At 37.2% G+C, this 7,513-nt stretch overlaps 1 pseudogene; it reads right to left on the bottom strand.

Moving 5' to 3' along the window:
- Nucleotides 1-2,694: 2,694 nt before the first annotated feature.
- Nucleotides 2,695-7,165, bottom strand: LOC123250652 (annotated as a pseudogene).
- Nucleotides 7,166-7,513: the final 348 nt, after the last annotated feature.

Here is a 7,513-nt window from a genome sequence, read left to right as displayed (position 1 = left end):
AGAGAGAGAGAGAGAGAGAGAGAGAGAGAGAGAGAGAGAGAGAGAGAGAGAGAGGTATATTTAAATAGCTTTGGAATTTTTCCTCCTTCCCAGGTATATTAACAAAGACAACAAAAAATGCAAAACTTTAGTAAGATAGTTTTGCTTATACACTACTGGTGTTCAGCCCTTAAATGACTCAATGGTTCTGGATATCAATTTAGAATTACTCCAGCCAAGTAATTAAATCCTTTGACTCAGAATCACATTCCAAGGCACATACCTCAAGGAAATAAAAGAAAGCAACAGAGATTCATTGTGGGCCAAACAACTGTGTAGCCAAATTCTTTGTGAAAGCAAAGTAGGCCCCATTGTTTAGGGGAAACAGCTGAAAAATAGAAGTATATAAATTTAATACACGATCACTCTATTGTAAGATATGATGACTGTTAGGAACTTAGAGAAACATGGAATGATTTTATGAATTCACGTATTTCAAAATAAACAGAACCAAGAGAACACCATATATACAATGACTACAACATCAATAAGATTACTTAAGGGAAGTTAAATCTCTGGATAACTGGAACAACTAATGAAAATCTCGGGGGTGGGAGGGGAAGACAGAAGACAGAGAGACTGAGAGACAGAGACAAGAGAGACACAGAGATACATAGGGAGGAGAATATAGAAATAGAGATAGAGATATGTGTGTATGATGGGAGAACAACTGGGACAGAATATTGGATACATTGCCAGATATGGTCATTGTATTAAATATTTTTTCTTAACTGTTTTTCTTTATGAGAAGGGAATGGTTGACTAGAGAGAGGAGGGTTGAGGTTATTGTGATAAAGATAAAGCACCAATAAAATGTGTTTTTAAATAAATAAATTTCATTGCCTTCTTCTTCTTCTTGCCAGTCTTGACTTGGACTCTGGTAATTTAAGGACTAGAATGAAATAAGGCACTCATAGACCATTCTAAAAGTTAACTAAGGAAAACTTACTTAGCAATATCATGGAAATGATATTGAGCATGGTGGCAACATTGATTCAGATGAATGTAGCTTCCCTGACTGCATTTCCCAGCAGTGGCCCAGATTCTTTAAGTATTTTGTATGCATTTTGTATTTTGGTGACCAGGAAGTTATCAATGGTTTCTGCCTTATTCTCCTGGACCAATTAAGTCTATTTCTAAGGCTTCTGAAACATTAACAGATGTGTTTTTAGTGACCCTTTCTTCCACTGTACTTTTAGCTTTGGAATTACTTTTTCCTATTTAAAAAAAAAGAAAGAAGCAAAATGAAAGAAAGAAACAAAATGACCCTAACAGTCCCTATGCTTTCAAAAACTGATGAAGGCTAATAAAATTAGCTCTAGGCTTTTAGTGGGGAGAAACATAACAAAAGAAAGCTTTGTCTCAAATTATTTCATGGTTTTTGTTGTCTAATTCTAATTGCATAGTGAATAGTTTTAACATAAAAACCATAATTTTCTGTAGTTATGACTAAGTGCCAGACCAGCACTTATATTAATAATAACTATAATAAAACTGGCTTACTACACCTTAGTAAAAAGGCTTTAGAACATATGTATTGCCTTTGTTATTTCTAGATATACCATACTTCAAAATGGGCCTTTTTCTGGGTGTAATCAGACTTTGAAACCAAACTGGTTTTCCATATATTATATAGTAGTTATATAAAATGTGTATATATGTACATATATATGTACTTGAGAGGCAGGTGACTAATAAATAGAGTTCTGAGCTTAAAGTCAGGAAAAGCTGGGCTATATTTTTCCCCTTGCACTAACTAATGCTGCGACAATGGACAAGTCATCGGAGATAGAGCTGGAAGGGACCTTATTGACATTTAGTCCAATCCCTCATTTTAAGAGGAGCCTGAGGCCCAGATAGATTAAATAAGTTCCTCAAAGTAACACAAAGTGACAGGACTGGGATTTGACAGGTCCTCTGACTATAGATGCAATGTTCTTCGCCATGTGCATTCCATAGTTCTTGATAAACTAGAATTTATCAATCTCAAGAGTCTACAGAAAAATTAAATTATATTAAAAAGTTATAACCACATATGGGATAAAAAAACTTAAATCATAAAATCCTAATGTCTTAATAGACACTTAATAGCTAATGCTCAAGAATTAACTATAAAATCCTCCATTTGGCATGTAAAACACTTCACAACCTGGGCTCTTCTGACCTTTTCAGTCCTTTTACTCCTTTTTCTCAAGGTAGTGCAGTGAATAGAGCACAGGGCTTGGAATTAGGAAGATTCATTTTCCTAAGTTCAAATCTAGGTTCTGTGTAAATAGAATCGGTTACCCTAAAAACTACGACCCCCAGCAAAACTACTATCCCCAGCAAAACTACTATTCCCAGCACCCTACTTACTTCCTGTCTTTATGTGCTGATGGAGACAGGATATAAATTGGGTGTAGTTCTGTCTCTTGCTTTCTTTCCTTCCTGTTGTGGCTTTGTTGAAGCGGGGATTTTTGAGCAGGTAGAAAAACTCAGTCTCATGGTTCTATTTTGTCAGATAATAAACTTCATAAAAATAATACTTGAAGACACTTAACTAGTTGTGTGATCCTGGGCTAGTGGCTCCTCTACTACCCAGTACTGACTCAGGAATCATCCCATGCTCAGGAAATGATCTCGCAGCACTTCTACAGCCTGGTGGTGGTGGCCACCTTAACTTCTCAGGATAGGTAACAATTCAACATTTTCTTTCAGTTCCTTAACTATGTTGAATTCTCCGACAAATTCACTTTTCATATACAACAGGGCGGGGTGGGATATGTTGGCCAGGTTTTAATCCAATATGTCAAATGTCTCAAAAATCAATACTAGTACCAGTAAGTATTTCTAGAATTTGTTTACTAAATCCACATTTTGCCATCTGTTTCCTTTCAAAAATAATATCACAGAATCTTTATTTGTTAATACTTTGAGCCTTTCCTCCACTTTAGGGGATTTGGGGCAAATCATATCTATTTCTTTAGATGCTTTCAGTCCATTAATGATATCAAGTCCTCCTATGAGCTCTTTAGATGCATATAATTGAAGATAAGTGGGCCAACTGGAGTATGATTTGAGTTCTTGATGTACTTCTTCATCCGAAACAATATCAAAACTGCTAACCTGAATACCATGCTTGTTAAGGATTTCCACTATCTGCCTGCTGAAGCACAGTGGGGTTCCTGTGGGGGGGGGACCCTTTCATGAAGAGCGTGCCTGGGACTGCATTCATCAGGTTCTTCCATCTTAGGTTGAGGTCTTTTTTCTTGTGGTCAGTGGAGGTGCTGGGAAGGGCACTACTGGAAGTGAGGTGTTCCACCTTCTGGGTCAGCTCAGGGCATAAATCTACTTTCTGGGCATTCCACCATTCTATCATTCATCTGTATGCCCTGGGGAGCCCATGATGCCCCCAAATGGATGACAATGAGGGACCTGGCCCAGAGACACAGCAGCTCATTGGACTGCTTTAGAGATGTCTCTTCCAGAGGAGTGCCAGGCAGGGTTCTAGTCTCTGTCCACTGTTACTGCAGCAGTCTTGCTGCCTGCTTCCAGCCCTTCACTTTGTTTGCCTCAGTTTCCTCATTTATAGAATGAGCTAGAGAAGGAAGTGGCAAACCATTCCAGTATCTTTGACAAATGGAGACATGAAGAGTCAAAATATGACTGAAACAATTCAACAAATACATAATTTGAGTATGCATTTCTTCATTCCATCTTCCTCCTCCACCATGCTATTTCACCTATTTCTTCTGACTGTGACCTAACCTTCCAAAATCATATTCTAGTTGTTGATCTCATCTCATTACATCTTAGTGATATTCATCAGTATGTCATGCCCAAGGACATATAGGTAATGATACAGGCAAGATTTGAACCCAGGTTTTCTGACTCTCAATCCAGTACTCCTATTTTAAGCTGGTGTTTAGAAATTCAAATCCATCCTCTGACAACATATTTTTTAAATCATCACGTCATTTCTTAAATTTGCCTTCATCTGAAGGGCAGAGAATATGAATAAACTATCTGTATCCTAATTGTCTTCATTTTTCATATTTAATTTCATAATTTTAGCAAGGTTTCTTCTTACAATATCATCTGTGCCTATTTGAATTACCTGAAGTTGGTAGCAGTCACCTACTTTGACAAGTCTTAGGAATATTCTCCATCTCATCCTGGGAAGAAAGCTGGTATCTCATCTATTATTATTAGGTCAACAAACAGTTGCTGTCCAAATGGTTGCTAGAGATGCAAGTCTGGAAGTCAGAGGAGAGGTTAGGACTAGGTAAATAGACTTGAGAATCATCAGCATAGAAACGATCATTTAATCTATTTGAGCTGATAAGAGCACCAAGTAAATAGAAAACAGAAAGAAGGAGAGAGGACAGAGGACAGAGCCCTTGAAGACATTTGCAGATAGCAGGCATGATTTAGATAAAGTCCTAGCAAAGGAGACTGAGAAAGAGCAGTCGGATAGGCAGGTAGAGGAGAACCCAAGAGAGAGTAGTTTCAAGGAAACCAAGAGAGAAAAGAATATTACGAAGAAAAGTTTGTACACAGTAACAACAATAATATATAATGATCAATTGTGAATGATTTTACTATCAACAAAGGAAGAATACAAGACAATTCTAAGGGACTCATGATGAAAAAGGATATCCACTGCCATAGTAGGAACAGAGAGAGTTCAAATGCAGAGTTAAACATACCATTCTCAACTTTATTTCCTCCATGAAATTTTCTCTAGTGTAAGTAATATGTGTCTTATTTCACAACATGATCAACAGGGGAATATGTATTATATGATATTATATGTATAATCTACATATGTACACACACACATATATATATACATATGTATATATGTATATATATATATATATATATATATATATATCTTAATTGACAGTTCATTACATTGTAAACTCCTTGTGGGCAGGGACCATCTTTTGCCTCTTTTTGTATCCCTAGTGATGAGCACAGGTTCTGTCATAATCAGTTAAAAAGTATTTATTGATTAATTGATAAGACTGAATACTGCAGAGTTCATGGGAAAAGGGAATTAGGTAAAAAGCCCTTGGATCTGGTAATTAGAAAATCTTCAGTTACTCTAGAGAGAGATTTTGGCTGAATGATGAGGTTGGAATTCAGGCTTAGAAGCCAAAAACAAAAAGAAAGAAAAAGGAAAGGAGGTAGAGGCCCCTATTGTAGAGAGCTTTTTCAAGGAGTTTAGTCACAAAAGGGAAGAGAGATATGGGACAAGAGATAGTGGGTATATATGTATGCATTAAATGAGAAATTTTGAACATGGAAAATATAAGGGCATGTTTATAGGTGGTAGGGAAGCACCTAACAGATAGGGAGCAATTCAAGACTGGTGAAGGAGAAGAGATGATCAATCTACTGGAGAAGATGGGATGGAATGGCATCACTTGGACAAGTCGAAGGATTTGCTTTTGCAACAAGAAAGGCTACTTCATTATGTAAAACAGGAGTTAAGAGGAAAATATTTGTGGAAGATATATGATATAAGATGAAAAGCGAAGAAGAGGGAGCTCTCAGCAAATAGCTTCAATTTTCCCAGTAAAATATGAGGCAAAGTTCTCAGCTGAAAAGGTGGGAGGATAGAATTTTCTATTCATCAGCAGGAATTGGCTTCTAATGCCCTGTTATATCTGAATAAGTAAATGCAAATTATATATAAATTAGTTCAAAATAATTTTGAGAGTAATCAAAGCTAGAGGGCTCACGAAAGGCCACATGTAGGATGTGGTATTGAAACTGTTCTTTGAAGAAGGCTTGAGATGCTTCAAGGTCAATATGAGAAAAGAATGAATTCCAGACAAGGGGTAGCACATGGGCAATGGCACGTAGGAAATGAAATGTCATGTCTGGGGAATGGCCAGTTCAATTTGACTGGATTAGAGAGCGTGTGTGGAAAGGTAGATGGAAGCCAAATTGTAAAGAACTTTAAATACCAAGAGTTTTTATTTTATCATACACATAGTCACCATAAATCCTTACCAGAGCCATCATCAAAAGGAATGATCAGCTCCACTAGTCTGTGGAGCTATTTCCATTTCTGTGAACCCAGACATGAAGTAATTGCCAATTTGCTCTTATATGCATCCTTGGTATTTCTGCCCAGTGTGGTATTTCTATCCAAACCCTTTTTTCTGGGTATGATTGACATTTTATAAAACCCAGCTGTTCTCTACTTGCTTTTTTACTCTGATTCCTCCAGATGTTTACAAATCAGTTTTCAGTACTTATTGCATTCCAACCTGATTGGGTTTCAACATCCAACACCTAGGTCCAGGTTGCCAAGACTATACTGATGCTTTTCTTAGTGAGCACTGTCAATTAACAAAACAAAACAAAAAAGACTTACTGCTTTTCATTTTATGGACTCAATGACTTTTACTCCCTTTCTTGCCAAATACTAAATTTAGGAGTCATTATCAGCTGGCATTGGGCTGGGGACGACTGCACTTTTATTTTTCATCCTTAACGTCCTCCTCAATTAGACACTGAAAAATAATTGAGTGTCTGGATAAATGTATTAACTAATTGCTGTAATTCAGCAATCAAGTACTTTCCTGAAATGTTTTCATTATTCGTGTGCATAACTTGGCAAAGGCTCTATTCTTGCCCCAAAGGTCATATTTCTTTTCCTTATTGTTTTCATGTTAGTAACTGAAGAAAACAAATATATTTTGCACAACACTCACTTTAGAATCTTTATTTGGCTGACTTAGCAGGTCTCTATTTTCAGCTCAGTTTTGTCTACTAGCTTTAAGTCACTTAGGACATTTGGAAAATTGTTTTTTTCTGTTTTTCACATTAATTCTGTTGATTGACCTGATGTATTAGAGAGTGGTTGGCAGTGGCCAAATAGGCATGCTAATTACCAATCACCTTGTAAATAAAAGCACCCTGTAAGTCACCAATCCCTGTATAGGCCATTATATAGGGAAGCAACCCCAAAGAATATCCAGCCTCACCAACATCACCATGAAGACCATTAAATGCTAGCCAACTTCAACAAAGGAGCTGGCAATCCTACCAGAGGAGAGAGGCACTCTGAAAGAGAGAAAGGATGAGCAAGATGAACAAGTTCACTACCACCATCATCATCACCCTTCATTCTGGCATCATCAGGAATAATTGCTCAACAGCTCCAAGAACAGAAGTATCAGTCAGACCAACAATCATATCTATCGAACTATCCTTCTGTCAAAGTTTTGAGAAACACCCCATTGTTTGTGGCAAAGACCTGGTAGCTACCTCTGCTGGCACTGCCAAAACTTCTACTTCAACAGCCACAATTATAGAAGACCCAGAAAAGAAAAGTTCTCACCACCAAAGTCCTTGGCACTGCCAAATTATTCAACAACTGGCTGTTGGTTTTATCAATTGAAATGACATTAAAGAAGATGTGTTTGAGTACTGCATGCCCATCAAATTGGATTAATTGCCATCTGGACCACCAAGC

The sequence above is a fragment of the Gracilinanus agilis genome, chromosome 1, assembly GCF_016433145.1.
Source record: "Gracilinanus agilis isolate LMUSP501 chromosome 1, AgileGrace, whole genome shotgun sequence".
NCBI lineage: Eukaryota > Metazoa > Chordata > Mammalia > Didelphimorphia > Didelphidae > Gracilinanus > Gracilinanus agilis.
Note: the sequence above shows the minus strand (reverse complement) of the source record. Positions and strands in the feature narration are given on the sequence as shown.